Here is a 15,753-nt window from a genome sequence, read left to right as displayed (position 1 = left end):
GGCTTATGCCGGCCCACTTACGATACGCCGACGTAACTTTGGGAGCAAGTGCTTTCTGAATACAGTACTTGCCTCTCAATGTTACGTCGGCGTAGCGCATACGAGATGCGCTATGCCTGTCAAAGATACGACAATGTATCTGAATCACGGCCAAAAGGTGTTGTTTGAAATGAACCAATATATCCATTCTGACATACTTGTTTGAACCAGGGTGCATGCCTTGGCAAACTGCCTAAAAATGGCATAGAATATGGAAATGCACATACCCTAAAAGTTTTGTCTAGATTACTCAATATTATACATTATTTTTGTAAATGTAAAAGGTGTGTTTTAAAAAAAAGAATGAAAATGTATAATTAACATTTATTTATTTGTTGAAAATGATAAAATCTTTATGTTAAAATTACAAGCCAACAGAATGTTAGAAAAGGGGGAGACGGTTTCAATTCCCCCTTTTCTCACGGGAAAGCGACAGGACTTAATAAAAATTTAATAATAGTGACTGTTTCAAGTTCCCCTTTGGGAGCTTACTAGGGCTCTCTAGGTAACACCTGGTCCTCACATGGACTTGTTAGCTAAAAAACTTGACTTTCCCGGGCTTTAGGTGAGCACCTGGTGCTCACATGGCCTGGGATCGGGGTACACGTGTTTTTCCCGCACTTTTAGGTGCTAAGGGTCTGGTACCAGTTGGTTCTAGTTGAAACCAGTGCTAGTTAGGGGTATAAAAGTAAGGTTCAGTCGCCTCAGAAGACAGGATTGTGGTGTTCTAGGAGTTTTCTCCATTGAACAAGCAGGGTCTTCTGAGGCCAGAAGATGAGCTTACTACGGCGGCTGATTGAGCGGGCTGGCGAGGATGGTGGGGAAGAATGGATTCGGCAATGCCTGGACCTACTTCTGACTCTGCGTCAAGAAGCTGCAGTGGGAGCTGCAACGGCTGCGGTCGGATCTTGTTCCCCTGCGGCAAATGGCAGAGCATCGGCAGCGGTTCTTCCCATTGAAGTGTCCATGGCTGGTCCCGAAGAGGAAGGAGTTCTGCCATCGGAGGAAGGCCCGAGTCAGGGGAGGAACGGCAGCGTCACCTCCGCTAAGGGGAATGCATCGGCAAAGAGAAGGCGGGACCCGTGTCAACGATACTCCCCATCGCCTCCACGAACCACATCTGCCAGCAGACCCGCTCGTCAGACCCGGGATAGAAGAACCACACCAGTGAGAGCAGCGGCGAGCTCCGAGGGAACCGCTTCGCATCCTGGAGCAAGGAAGAACACGTCTGGAGCCGAAGTGAGAGGCGGGCTTGATAGTGGAGGCGGAGCAGTGGGCGGTGCTTCTGCGCAAAACGCTCGCCTTCCTCAACGTGAGGCCGGGTCACCATGGCGACCTGCAACGCGGCCTGAGGTCAGTATGAGGTCGGCGGGAAATTCAAATGCCAGATCAGCTCCTCTGAGAGGAAACAAGGAGGCTGTCTCTTCACGAGTTCTGAGCACAGGTCCGCAGGATACTGGTGAGTTATCAAGTATGCCTGCTCTAAATACTATTGCAGATCTGTTATCTACATTAGTTAAGGACTTGCATTCAGTCAGAAATACAACACAGGAAAAATCATCTCTGCCCTTAGCTTTGTCCTGGGGCATGCAGTGATCTACAGTACTTTTCTACAACTATGTTTTTATAATATATTTTGATACTGTCTTTTTTTGCGATATTTAGTCTGTTTATCTATCATTTTGTATTAAATTAATATTTTTATGACCTAGTTGTCACCTATAATTATTGTTGCCTAGAAAATCCCACCCATTTAGAGGTATTCAATTTTCCAGAAATACAACACAAGTTCAGGATTCAGTTATGGATGTATGGTCGCCATCTTGTGGCCAATTAGCAAATGACACTCAGGTTTCACACAATATGGATTGCAATGTATCTTCTGCATATTTAGCTGCACAAACACAAAATTTACCTGAGACTTGTTTAAAAGATCCTATTCCTTGTGAAATTTCCCCTCTAGGCTATCATTTGTCTACAGCAATGAAAGAAAAAATTTGGAGATGTGAATTTTTTGACATTTTGTCTTTGCTTCCATCTGTAAAGGATTTTGTAAGTAAAGACAAAAAAGAGGAAGAAGATAGAAGAAGGCCTGTGACCAGATCTTTTAACAACTGGTTACAGGCTTTCTGCATTTTTTCTGCAGTCCTTTGTGAAAAGTTTCCAGAAAAAAGCACTGGTCTTTTTCAACACCTTGGACATTGTTTTGGAAGCTTTCAAGAGTTTTGGCGGTACTGTATGGTTCCAATATGATCAGTGCTTTAACTGGGCCGGAACGCGGCGGTACTCAGTACCGCCACTTCCAAAAATGGCCCTGGAGAGTACCAGCACCTCTCCGTGCGCCAGGTACGTGGGTTTCCCGTACCGGAACCAGGCGCGTCGTTAGGCCCGGGCTAAGAAGGCTGGAATGGCCCCGAGTGTCCGAGCGCCGCTGAGCAATTTGTCGGAAGAGACACAGCAGGTCCCGCCTATGATGGATGGACGTCACTGCCAGCCACTGTCCAATCCGGGACCGCGGGACGCGTGACACGTGACGTCCATCATAGGCGGGGTAAGCTCAGAAGGCGGGAATTACAAATTTACACTGCCGCCCGGCGCGCCATGATGCGGCTCTCCTCCTCGGCTCCAGGGTCACGGTCGCCCGGGCCAGGCACATTCGGTGCGACAGCGCTGCACCCCACATCCCAGTTTGCTTCATCAGCTCTCCTTTCCTCTGAGCCTCCTCGAGTCCTCTCCTCTGGCTGCATCTCTACCACCACGGGCTGAGGTAGGTCACTCAATTTCTGATCTATAGTTGTGCCAGTGTGTTAGAGTGTGCAGAATGACACTTAAATGTTTTCATTGCAGTGTCAGTGTGCATGCTAGTTACGCTATAATATGGAGTTGTACCAGTGTGTTAGCAATTCTATTATTTATATTGTATAAAGCTGTGCCAGTGTGTGATCCATACTAATGGTATTTAAAGCTATGCCAGTGTGCTGGTGAATGGAATCCCAGTTTGAAATCTAAAGTTTTTTTAAAGAATATTGTTCTGTTAGAATTATTTCCCAATATTGTAGTGTTGGAAATATGGGGTAATTATTTCAGAAATAAACGCATCTTAGTTAGGACTGATAACAAAGGAGTTATGTTCGCTATAAATTGTTTGACATCAAAATCTCCGCCAGTCATTGTCCTGCAACGTTACATGGTTTTCCAGTGCTTAAATATGAATATTTGGTTGAAGGCTGTCCATGTGGCTGGCAAGGACAATGATATGGCGATATGGCGTTTTTCAACTCTGTCCGGATGCAGATCCAGTAGGAAATCGATGCCCTAAAAATGTATGGGATCTCATTTAAAACCTATCTCTGAGTATATCGAGTCTTCAGTGGTGCATTCAACCTGGGTTGGATATCAATCGGCCTGGTTGATGTGGTTGTCTTTTCTGAATAGTATCCAAGAACCTGCCGGTTCATTTTCTGAGTCTTTAGTTTTGCTATTTCTAAAAAATGTATTTGGTAAAAATTATTCATGGTCTTATGTACTGAAGACTCTATCAGGTGTATCATGCTTTCTCAAACTGAATAGCTTACCATCTTGTATGAAGTTTTTTTCTGTTCAGCTAGCTTTAAAGGGTTATAAGAAGAGTAACTTTCATAAAGATCATCGTTCACCCCTTACACCATCTATTTTGAGGGGTCTTTGTTCAGTCACTGCTCGGGTATGTTTTTCCACTTTTGAAGCTACACTTTTTTGTGCGGTGTTCTCATTGACATTTTTTGCAGCCCTTAGGGTGTCTGAGTTTAGTTGTATTCAGGCCTCTGATGTAATTTTTTTAGGTAATATGGTAAAAAATTTCCTTCGTCGGTCAAAAGCGGATCAAATGGGTATAGGTAACTGGGTTAATCTTTTTGCTTCCAGCAGCTCTCCGGTTTGCCCTGTAAAGCTATTGTCTCAATACGCTCATATTAGACCCCCTTCCGTTAATACATTTTTTATTCATGAGTGTGGTTCTCCATTGACTAAATACCAATTTAATTGCGTTTTTAAGAAATGTCTTCAAGAATTGAAGTTACATGACTCCCACCTTACATCACATTCCTTTAGAATAGGAGAAGCCACTGAAGCAGCTTGTTTGGGTTTAAATTCTGACACAATTAAGAAAGTTGGTAGGTGGAAGTCGGATAGTTACCTTTTATATATCCGCCCTAACGTTTCTGTTTGATCTATTTTAGGTGTATGCCGAACAGTATGGATTTTGGGCCATTCCTTCGTGTTCTGGGCACATCAGAGAGCCACGGAAAGAGTGTACTCTAGCAACTTGGGTTTGGACCCTTCACAGTTTAACATTTTATGGTTTTGCAGGAGGGGTATGGTTTGGTCCATTTTAATGTATGAAATGCATTAGATTCTTCAGAAGTTTCCTCCTCCAGATGTGTTAATAATACATCTGGGGGGGAATGACATCGGTAAGCTTAGGACGTTAGATATTGTTTTTCAGATTAGGGATGACCTATTTAGAATTAAGCTTTCTTTTCCTGATACGGTCATCATCTTTTTTGAGATAGTACAAAGGTTGAGTTGGTGCTCTCTCCCTTCTTTGCGCCCACTGGAAAAGGTTAGGCGTAGGATCAATAGGGCAGTTTCAAAGTTGCTGTCAGTTGTAGCTTTTTTTTCTTTTAGGCACACTGAGTTGGAAGGTCTTATTAAAGGTCTTTATGGGAGGGATGGAGTACATTTGTCCAATGTAGGTTTGGACATTTTTAACGCAAATTTAGGCACCTGTGTTGAAATGGCCGCGGTTTGGGGAGGTTGGTGACAAATGGGTTGGTACCACCTGTCTTTTGGATAATTTTGAAAGTTGGAATTTTTTTTGAATATATATATATTTATTATACAAAGGGGGACAAATCTGTTTATTTCAGTTATTGTTGGATAATTTTGAAAGTTGGAATATATTTATGTGCAGCCTGAGCCGTAGTGGCTAGGCTGCTTTAAGTTATTACATTTATTTATTTTAAATATATCTGTCTGAAATCCAATAATAAAGCAGCCTCGGCCATAATTAGTCCAACAATGGTGTGGATTTGTTTTATTTTAAGGTTAATTATAGTTAATAAGTGTTCCTGTCTGCTGTCCCATATTTTTTATCAGTGTAGTAAAGGCAGGCAGGCTTAAAGCGGTGTTTTTTGCAAGCTAAAATTAATCACATTAAATAGTCCCTAAAACATATTAACCACTTCCCGACCGCCGCATGTATATGTACGTCCACAGAATGGCACGTACAGGCAGATGGGCGTACATGTACGTCCCTGCCTTTCCGCGGGTCGGGGGTCCGATCGGGACCCCCCCGCTACATGCGTCGGTCGGATACCCGCGGGGAGCGATCCGGGATGACGGCGCGGCTATTCTTTTATAGCCACTCTGTCGCGATCGCTCCCCGGAGCTGAAAAACGGGGAGAGCTGTATGTAAACACGGCTTCCCCGTGCTTCACTGTGGCGGCTGCATCGATCGAGTCATCCCTTTTATAGGGAGACTTGATGTCAGTCCTACAGCCACACCCCCCTACAGTTGTAAACACACACTAGGTGAACACTAACTCCTACAGCGCCACCTGTGGTTAACTCCCAAACTGCAACTGTCATTTTCACAATAAACAATGCAATTTAAATGCATTTTTTGCTGTGAAAATGACAATGGTCCCAAAAATGTGTCAAAATTGTCCGAAGTGTCCACCATAATGATCGCCGCCATTAGTAGTAAAAAAAAAAATAATTAATAAAAATGCAATAAAACTATCCCCTATTTTGTAAACGCTATAAATTTTGCGCAAACCAATCAATAAACGCTTATTGCGATTTTTTTTACCAAAAATAGGTAGAAGAATACGTATCGCCCTAAACTGAGGGAAATTTTTTTTTTTATATATATGTTTTTGGGGGATATTTATTATAGCAAAAAGTTAAAAATATTGAATTTTTTTCAAAATTGTCGCTCTATTTTTGTTTATAGCGCAAAAAATAAAAACCGCAGAGGTGATCAAATACCACCAAAAGAAAGCACTATTTGTGGGGAAAAAAGGACGCCAATTTTGTTTGGGAGCCACGTCGCACGACCGCGCAATTGTCTGTTAAAGCGACGCAGTGCCGAATCGCAAAACCTGGCCTGGGCATTTAGCTGCCTAAAGGTCCGGGGCTTAAGTGGTTAATAGCTCTCCAATCATTCCAGAAATCATTGCAAACACTTGCTTTATATCCTCCAGCTCATGTTGTGGCCGTATCCATCATATGTGTGGGCATGTGAAGCCCAGTTCCTTTTTCTTCCTGGTTTTCAGGTGCATGCTGGGGGATTTTTAGGCACAATAATGCCCAGAGACTCCTGGGAAATTAGTATCATCATTTCGCAGGAGGCAATGGGGTCTTAGGACAGGAAGTTGAACCACCTAGAACCAGGAACTAGGCAGATTACAAAATGTGCCTAGTAACAGCCAGGTAGAAGTGAGAAGTGAGTAAAAAAATGTTTTTTCTTTTTTTTTACATTAAAAGGCAAGCTGTTAATAGAAAGTAATTTTTTAGGGTGGAACTTCGCTTTAATATTGGCTGGTTTTCTCTGTTTGAACAGAAACTGGCCAACATTCGGCACATGTGTGCAGTCTCTCACCCGGCTTCTGTTGAATGAGCATATTGGAAAGCCAGTATCCAATCAGCACTGGCAGCCATTAGTTGCCAGCACTGATTAGTGTGTTCTGGTGGTGAAGCATGGGTGCTCCATGTAGCTGCGTGCAGCCAGCCTAATAAAATAAATGAATGGCTCTGTACTATGTGACAGGAAGTCAGGTAAATCTGTGGGTGTTGTCACAGACGGGACATACATTTCTGCCTTGTTTAGACAATACACCAATTGTTATTAGGCGTCGGCTGCAAAAGTGGCCAGAGAAGGTCTAAGGGCGTTGGAAAACTTCAGCTGTTCAGAATGAGGCAATTAAGTAAATTTATAGACGAACAAATACGTCCATATGTCAATAATTTACCCTCCTTTGTTCAAGATACATTGCACCTTCTCCAACAACTGGATGGTCTGTCTGTTCCCCCTGATGCCCTTCTGGTGGCTATTGATGTGGAGGCTCTCTATAGCTCCATTCCCCACCGGAGGGGCATCGAGGTGATCAGACACACTTTATCCCAATCCCATCGAGACAACCGGACCTTTGATAATTTTTTGCTTTCAGCCTTGGAACATGTTCTTACTCGAAACGTTTTTTCATTTGATGGCTCCCACTTCCTCCAGGTACAGGGCGTAGCTATGGGGACTTCTTGTGCCCCAAGCTACGCAAACCTGTACCTGGGGGAGTGGGAGCAGGGGTTTCTGTCTGAGGAGGCTTACTTGCCCCTAACAGACCACATTATACACTGGAGTCGATATATTGACGATATCCTGCTGGTCTGGACTGGTACCCCCCAAATGTTATTAGCATGCCTTTCAGCCATGAATGACAACACATACAATTTAACCTTCACTATGACTTATAGTGATGTCTCAATCAATTTTTTGGATGTGACCATTGAGAAAGACCCATCTGGTAAACTTACAAGTGCGTTGTTTAGAAAGGACACTGCATGTAATTCTATTCTACATGCACAAAGCGCACATCCTGTATCTTTAATTAGATCTATTCCTTTTGGCCAGTACTTGCGGCTACGCCGCAACTGTACAAAGGATGAGACCTTTAAAATAGAAGCTGACAAGCTAAGAGATCGGCTCCTTCTAAGAGGCTACTCTCCAACTTGCCTCAGAAAGGCCTTTAGGAAAGCCAGTGCCAGACCAAGAAATGACCTACTTACCAAGAAAAAACAATGTAAGAAATTACCGACCGACGCAAATCCAAATGCCCTTCGGATCATTACCAGGTTTAATAGGCAGAGCAAACATGTGGGCAGGATTATCTCTAAACATTGGCATCTGCTTAGTGTAGATCCATTACTAGCCCCCTATGTACCATTAAGACCCTTGATCACTTACCGTAAAACCAAGTCACTCAAAGATAGCCTTACTCAGAGTGAATACGTGGGTGAATTTCGCACAGATCCATGTAAAAGGCCTGGCACCTTCCGATGTGGAGGATGCAATCTGTGTCAATATATGAACATTGGGGACAATATTCTATTACCTGATGGTAAAACTTTCAGACCTTCCCACTTTGCGAACTGCAAAACACCTGGAGTGGTATATCTACTTTCATGCCACTGTGGGGCTTTTTACGTTGGAAAAACGAAACAACCTTTCTTTAAACGCGCTTCCAGACATATTACATGTATGCGGAAAGCAGACCCGGACCTCCCCCTGGGGCGCCATATTCGAGACGCCCATGGTGGGATGATCCCTAAAATCAAATTCCTCATTTTGGATAGAATACACCCCAACAGTAGAGGGGGCGACTGGAATAGGACCTTGCTGCAGAGGGAGACAAGATGGATAGCCATGCTAGATGCTACTAGAAAACCAGGCCTTAATGAAATAGTTAGCTATCGCCCTTTTCTGGAGGGGTTTTCCTCCGGGGGATGGGAGGAATAGATTTCTCCACATCCATCCCCATACGACCATTTTTTGTACACTCATTTGCTGTATAATGCTTCGCGGGTGAGGGTATCTATTTGGCCCCCACCTGACGCACGTGGGGGGCATATCATGCGCACCTACGGTTCACCACCTGGGTTCTGTTATGTTTGCCCCCCATATTTGCAGTAATTACTGCTTTCTTGCGTCAGCGCACACTCCATGCCGGCTCCTTCCCATCATTTGGGCGATATCCGGCACGCCCTGTGCGAAAGGCCCTCTCCATCTCCCTTCCTTCTTTCTTTCTTTCCCCCCCCCCCCCCCTTTTTTTTTTTTTTCCCGTATTGATGGCATTGTCATCCTAATTCGGGTTATATACTTGTGTAAGGGTGGATTGGCACTGGCAAAATCACTTATTTAAGTGATATCTCCTCCCTTTATTATTTCCAATTTTTAATTTAATTTTATTTTCAATTTTTAATCAATGTCATATATGGAATCACCATATTGACATTGATATAATTGCGACTTTATACCCGTCTGCCGCGATTGCGTCATCATGCCAACGCTACTACATGTGTCATTGCAGCAATGGTGTTACCATGCTGATCGACACATGCGACGTCCATACTTTTGACTATCATGGCGTCTGTTAAATGTATTTGGACTGTGCAGGCAATAATTGTTCGAGTGTAGTCACCGCATTGATATCAATGTGCTGGTGTCCACTTGCGAGTTTCATCACAATAGCGTCATTTCCGCAATTGCGTCATTACGCAGCGCATACGCGCGCGCATGCGCCTATGCCGCTAATGTACTCTATTCAAGCCCATCCCGTTTTTTTTTTTTTTTTTTTTTTTTCCAAGACGCAATTGCGTCACTACGCAGCACGTGCGCGCGGGCATGCGCCATAGCCACTAATGGACTCTATTTAAGCCCATTGCAGACACTATTGTCTCTGACTGTCATGGCGTCTGCTGGACTTATGGAGACTTCTCACATGCAGGTAGGACCACTGGTTGTTGATGTTTGGCTTATTGTTTGTTTTTGGTGCTGTGCCTTTATGCACACTTCACCAGACTAGCCATACATATTATTTATATATACTCCTAAATTCCTTTTTCCAGTGATCTCTGCCTGCGATCACCCAGCAATCCACCCTTCCTGAAACATAGGATAATCTGGGTAGTTTGTCTCCTTGTGGCTGAACTTTTGTTCTCTGGCACATGCATACCCTCTCCTATATGGATTCCCATATCTGGTAAGTTACTCTCCATTTTTGGATTACCAGCTCTATGGGGTTACTCTTTTTTGCTATAAATGTGTGTCTGCATTTAACTCTTTGAATGCAACAAATAATGATATATACATATTATATATATATATTATTATTATTTTTTTTTTTTTTCTTTCCTCTTTCCCTTCCTTCCCTAGGCGTGGACCTTTTTGGTAGGCTATGATTGTATATCCTCCCCGTGAACACAGAGACATTGATCTCCATATACAGCATTCTCCCCTTGTTTTTGGCGTACTTTCACACTGAGACAGGACTCTATCTACAGATCTTATTGACTGTAAGTAACTCATATCTGTTTTGATAAATGACATAGTTGTATGGCTGTCCTTTTCTTGTCTCCCCCTTCCCCATGTTTTTTAACAATTTCGGTCACTAGAGTTGTAAATATTGTTTAAGTTGAATTTTTTCTATGTAATATGTGTATATATCTCTTTTCTAATAGACATGTATTTCTCTGACACAATGATCGTCTGTAATACCCCTTGAAGAAGGATCACAGATACCGAAACGGCTGTCGGGTTGGACCAATTTTTGTCTCATGTCTGTTTTATTGCTTTACAAATAGGATCTGTATACCACTTGCATGTGGTTTTTTATCCTTGCTAGGACACTGTACGATGTCCTTACTTATATTGTTTAAATAAATTTGCTATATATTTTTCTACTCATTCACGTGTTTGTGTCACTTATAAAGTCCCACCCTTGAGGGGGTATTTCATGTTTTTTCAGAATGAGGCAATTAAGGCCTCTATAAGTAATCCAGAGGATTACCACCGGATTGCTGCATCCTGAGGCTTTGTGAGTAAGGAGAACAGTGTACTGAAAGTCTTCTGAGAAGGTGAGGAGAGGATTGATTTTTCTGTGTGATAAAAATCAAAAGACTATTGTTTTTCTGCTGTATGACCAGCAGTGTCTGCCCAGCACTAGGCTGTGCCAGACTCCATAGATAGGTTCCTGTGTGGTGAAGATAGACGACCCAAGTGGCCAGGGTTTATTTTATGTTTGATTTTGTTTATGCTGTTTAGATGCTTGCACTTGTTTCCAGCAAGATGGAAGAATAAACCAAAATCTTTGTTTTCAACCGTCTTCGACTGCCTGTCTGTATAAATTCAGTGTGTAGTGAACCCATCCAAGGGGTCACACACCCCGCTACCGAGCTAACCCGTTACAACTAGGATTGCCACCTTTTCTTCAAGTCAAACACTTTAGTGGTGCATGGCATTTTTTTTGAGTGTACACCATAAGATTGTAAAAGACCTGGGACCCTTTTGGGTGCCCCACGAAGAGCAGTAATGTGGTGCACTAAGTACACTGCAACGAACAGTGGAAATGGCCGAATTGCTTCTGGGCAATACTTTCCCCCACTTTATCCTTTCATCAACAATCCCCCTACCTCTCCTGCAAAAAGAAATTCAGGACTAATCTTAATGCTCACCCTCTTCCCCACTAGCAAAAATTATTTCTCCGCCACCAGAGCAGCTTTCCCCCAAAACAAATCGTCCCCCCTTCCTCTGCACAAGTCCTCCTTTACCATCCTGCAAAATCCCCAGTCCTAGCACAATCCTCTCTTCTTCCCCATCAAAGCACTTATCCCCATTCCCTTGATTCCCCCTCCTATCACAAATCACCTTCCCCTACCAGCACAACCTCTTCTTCCACCCAATATCCCTCTCAAAATAAATTCTCTTCCACCCACCAAATCCACCCTCCCAGCACAGTCCCCCATTCCAGTAAAACACCCCTCCTTAAATCTCTCTTGTAGTACAAATCTTAACCTGTACCCCTTCCCAGTCACTCTGTCCCCCTTTCCCCTGTCCATCTACAGAGTATATTAAACTTTCTACGGACCTCAGATCAGTGGGTGTCCCTCCTCCACCCTACTCCTCCTGTTTGTGTACGTGTAAACATAGCAGAGGAGGAGGCAGATTTGGTCCGCTCTTCTGTGAGTGAGACAGGCTGCCGGCAGGAAGGGGAGACACACAGGATATGACTGAGTGGGACACTGTGAGATGCAGAGCAGACTTGTCACTGGTGCCAGAGTTAACATGCATTTGCCGGCAGTCGCGGCGCAGTCCATTCTGAATAACATGTCCAGGTCTCAGGCGTAAAGAAACACGGACACATTATTATAATATTTTTTTTGGAGGTGTCAGCTTTTACATGCTTTAACACGCTTAAAGATTAACTACTGCACTACATCTGAGCACCACAAACCAAAAACGCTGTTTAAATAAATTTTTAACTACTCCCCGCCCACATAACATCATATAACATTGTGGACTCAAAGTGGCTATATCTGGGCTATGCCTGCAGCTACAGGCATCATCCAGATATTTTTTTTGCAGCTACCTATTCCCTCACATGAAAAAGCCATCCTAGTGGCTGATTTGCTCCCGGATTGCTTTTACAGGGACGTCCGCCTCACCCACACCGCCCATTAGCGCTGATCATTAGTTTGCTGATCGGACAGAACACTGCTGCTTTTTAAAATTCAACATCAAAACAGTGTCACAGACTTCTAAATACTGTATTTCACGATATAAGCTCAGTTTAGTGGTAAAAATAAGTGTGAGTGCAAGACTCCATGGGTGTAAAAAAATGTCCGCTTGGCGACTTCAGACTTTATGCTTACTGTGGCTGAGTGTACCAAGATGGCCGTGACGGAACGTCACTTCTGTTAAAAGATTTGACAGGATGCCTAATCTGACGGAACACAGGCAGGGGGATGTGCTTAGCTGAGAAAACCACTTCTCCCTCCTGAAGACTCCTGGGATGTAAGACATCATTTGCCTAGGCCTGGAAATCAAGAAGTAATGGAGGAATTGTGGGAAAAAAGTTTAAAACAAGTAAATATAATATACTTTCCTATTTACTAATGCTAGCATCATAAGGAGTACAAATAGACAATGTTGATTGAGAGAGTAAAGTTCTGCTTTAAGTATGCCTGTGTGAACGAGGGCAATAGGAATTTAGAAATCAGTTACTTAAAATGTATGTCAATAAAAAAAAAAGTGTTAGAACCCCTGTGGGGTTTTTTACTGATACATGGGGCTCTGTTGGAGAGATTTCCCTTGACTTCCTGTCCTGCTGGCAGATTTTACGAGACAGGAAGTGAAGGAAAACCTGAAAAAGTAGCACATACATAAATGAAAACCACACAGGTATTCTATATTTCCACTACTTTTTCCTGTCTGTTAGGCTGATAGAGAGTCATCCTCATTTCCTGTCTCAAAATCATCAGCAGGATAGGAAGTGAGGGAAAATCTCTCTAGGGGGCAGTAAAAAGCCTGGCAGGGGTTTTGATTGACATAAACCTTTAGCCAAGCCAAGTGAAAAATTTAAATAAACAAATAATTTATTAAAATGCAGGGTTAGAAGTGATCAACTGACTTAAATCTTTTTATGAAGAAGATAACTAAGCACACTATGCAAACAAGGCATAGCCCTTTACTGTTAGTAGGGAAGTGCTGGATTTCTTCCCCCCCCCCCCCCACAAAGCAGGGAATACAATACATGACTTCCTTTTGGAAAAGCACCACACTGTGCACATAAACACTGGCTAGGCACACATTTACCACTTGATCACCCTAAATGTTAACCCCTTCCCAACCAGTGTCGTTAGTACAGTGACAGGGCATATTTTTTAAGTGTCACTGGTTCCCAAAAAGTGTCAGTTAGTGTCAGAATGGCCGCCACAATATCGGCGTCCTGCTATAAGTCACTGATCACCGCCATTACTCATATTACAAATTAGAATAAATTCCAGTATACCATAGTTTGTAGACGCTATAACGTTTGAGCAAACCACTCAATATACACCTATTGGGATTTTTTTACCAAGACATGTAGAAAAATACTTATTGGTCTAAATATATGAAGAAATTAGATTTTTTTATTGGATATGTTTTATAGCAGAAAGTAAAAAAATATTGTTGATTTTTTTTTTAATTGTGAGGTTTTTTTTTGTGCAATAAAAAACAAAAAAACATTGGTGATCAAATACCACAAAATAAAGCTCTATTTGTGGGAGAAAGGGGCACACATTTAATTGATGTGCAGTGTTGCATGACCATGCAATGGTCAGTTAAAGTAATGCAGTGCCTTAAGTGCAAAAAATGGCCTGGTCATGAAGGGGGGTCCTTCCAGAGGTCAAGTGGTTAAGATCCAGTAATACACTGTCTCACCCTGCTCTGCACATGCTCAGTTGTTCTCCTTTTTGGGCACTGCTAAATTTGTAGAAGCTGATCTGCTGACAGCCTTATATCGGAACTAAACCCTCCTATCCTTTACAGACAAGGAAGCTGCTTCTGTTTGATCTGCAACTGCCATTTATGACACCAGCTATTTGATGTTTTGACAGTTCAGTTGAGGACACAGGCAAATGTGACAGTTGGCAATCTCGGCATTTCAGGAATGTAACTGTTAAATTAACGGGTTTAGCCCCCTTTCACATTGAGCCGTGGCTCATTTTAGCAGCGCTTTAGATCTGTTCAAGCAGTGATTTTTGGCTGCTAGCAGGGCACTTTTAACCCCCACTGGGGGCTGAAGAAGGGGTTTAAATGTTCCCGCGTTGCGGCGCTTTGGAAGCGCTGCCCATTCACTGCAACGGGAAGGGCGTTTTGTGAACACTGTATACAGTTCCCCCCAAACCGTTTCAAAGATGCTGCTTGCAGGACTTTTTCGAACCGCCCAGGTGTGAGAGCACTCAGGTTTTCACATTCGGGTGGCATGGGAGGCAGTTTTCAGGCGCTTCACAGGCTCTATTTCTAGCGCGATTTCTAGCGCTGAAACTCCTGAAAACTGCCTCAGTGTGAAAGGGGTCTTAGTTCCGGACTGGAAAGGGGCAGACTGACCATTCGGTCACTGCCTGATTGCCCCATGCCACTAGGGGGCCCCATCAGGGTTGCCAGCCTCACTAAAACCAGGGATGTAAAAATCGGTGTTTTTTTAAAAATCCCAAGATTATAGCTGCCCCACTTCTCCAGTACCTTTTCAGTGTGTGTATGTGTATTCTGTGTGTATGTATACTGTGTGTGTGTGTATATTGTGTGTCTGTGTGAGTATACTGTTTATGTTAGGGTGACCAGACATCCCCAGTTTCTGGGGACAGTCCCCTGATTGAGGACACTGTCCCCGGACCAAGTCTGTCCCTGGTTTTGTCCCCAGATTGGATTTAATATGGGGGCAGGGGAAATTTCAAAGACAGTCAGTGCAGAATTAAAATAACAAAATCAGAATAACACCCCCCACCCCCCCGCTCCGCCGTGCCTACTAGCAAAGGGGGGTTGTATTTTTTCCATTATCTGTGCCCCTTTCTGATGATCATGTGCTGGTCGGAGCGGAGGGAATATTTCTTCAGTTTTGGGCGCATGCCCATTCAGCTCTGCTCACATGTTCTTCTGTCTTGGCTAAAATCCTGGCCAGCCACCTGCCTATCTCCTTGTCTTCCCTGGCAGAGTGATCTTCCTCCGCTCCCCTGGAGTAGTAGCCGGGGCCCGAAGAGTAAGACTTGAGAGGCTGTGAGGCGGGCGGCGACGGGCAGAGAGTCGCTGATTGTTGACATTACTAGTAAAGAAAAAATATGTCCCCGGATTTCATTTAAAAAATCTGGTCACCTTAGTTTATGTATACTGTATGTGTGTGTGTATACTGTGTGGCCCCATAATCTATTGTCTGGGGGCCCTATAATCTCCTATTGACCGGGGCCCCATGGGTTGTCAGTCCGCCCCTGGTTCTGCTTTATGATTTACTGCTGTTCAGGGGCTCTGGGCTTCAGCAAAATGGCAGCCTCCGGGAAGAATAAACAGGAACAATACTGGAGGCAATTTACAGCACACACTGATTTTTGTGGCATAATTTATAATGTGAAATGTATGTTCCT

The 15,753-nt window shown here is 43.5% G+C and overlaps 1 long non-coding RNA gene across 2 annotated transcripts; it reads left to right on the top strand.

Annotated features, from left to right (window-relative positions):
- The first annotated feature begins 9,467 nt into the window (after positions 1-9,467).
- LOC120926742 lies at positions 9,468-10,485 on the top strand. Of its 2 annotated transcripts, XR_005746988.1 has the most exons (4): positions 9,468-9,581; positions 9,703-9,836; positions 10,010-10,149; positions 10,315-10,485. It is a non-coding gene; the product is annotated as an uncharacterized LOC120926742 (long non-coding RNA). The 2 variants fall into 2 exon arrangements; XR_005746987.1 differs by having other exon boundaries at positions 9,468-9,836.
- The last annotated feature ends 5,268 nt before the right edge of the window (positions 10,486-15,753 follow it).

This window comes from Rana temporaria, chromosome 2 (assembly GCF_905171775.1).
Source record: "Rana temporaria chromosome 2, aRanTem1.1, whole genome shotgun sequence".
Classification (NCBI taxonomy): Eukaryota; Metazoa; Chordata; class Amphibia; order Anura; family Ranidae; genus Rana; species Rana temporaria.
Note: the sequence above shows the minus strand (reverse complement) of the source record. Positions and strands in the feature narration are given on the sequence as shown.